The sequence below is a fragment of the Penaeus monodon genome, chromosome 25, assembly GCF_015228065.2.
Source record: "Penaeus monodon isolate SGIC_2016 chromosome 25, NSTDA_Pmon_1, whole genome shotgun sequence".
In the NCBI taxonomy this organism is placed as follows: Eukaryota; Metazoa; Arthropoda; class Malacostraca; order Decapoda; family Penaeidae; genus Penaeus; species Penaeus monodon.
Genome location: NC_051410.1, coordinates 34,386,443 through 34,387,052, shown reverse-complemented (window position 1 = coordinate 34,387,052; position 610 = coordinate 34,386,443). Strand labels below are relative to the sequence as shown.

Sequence of the window (610 nt, the reverse complement as noted above, 5' to 3'; positions counted from 1 at the left end):
AGGAATAATTTCAGAATCATGTACATGAAACAATCTGTAACACAAGAGCAAGTATCATATGTATTTCATGACTTGGTGGCTAACATGGGAAAAGTACTGGTGTATTTTAGACTTGATTATGTCATTTCTTTGCCAAAAATCAAATGAAATTAATTTACCTTTTCTTGGTGTATGCTCAACTTGATATTGTATATATATAGTATACCATTCATTATGGTATGTTTATATACATTATGCACTATTTATTAACATGTGAAGATTGGCATGATTTCTTATCCTGGCCCTTCCTCACCCAAGAAAAGATCAAAGCTGTTGTCTTTCTTCCATCTCTGTTTCTTATAATGCTCAGTTTTAAAAATTTGATATTAGATATAGGTCAGACCCATAGTGCTATAAGTTGCTCGTCCTTCTAAGTAGAGAGAAGATACATTTTCATTTGCATACATTATGGCATGCCAGTTTGTAATATATTGAAAGGGGTAAGCAAATATTTGAATGGTAATAAAGAAAATAATTATAATGGTGTGTGTATATTATTTAATGGCAATAAACAAATATATATAATGGTGTGTATATTATTTAACAGCATTAAAAAGAAAAATATAATGGT

At 29.3% G+C, this 610-nt stretch overlaps 1 protein-coding gene across 1 annotated transcript in view; it reads left to right on the top strand.

The window, feature by feature from the left end:
• The window catches only part of LOC119589170 (lipoyl synthase, mitochondrial-like), a gene marked incomplete at its 5' end in the record, with an annotated part of 2,877 nt that extends 2,312 nt beyond the window's left edge, over window positions 1-565 (top strand). Inside the window, 1 exon segment of the mRNA XM_037937762.1 lies at window positions 1-565.
• Between the last annotated feature and the right edge of the window lie 45 nt (window positions 566-610).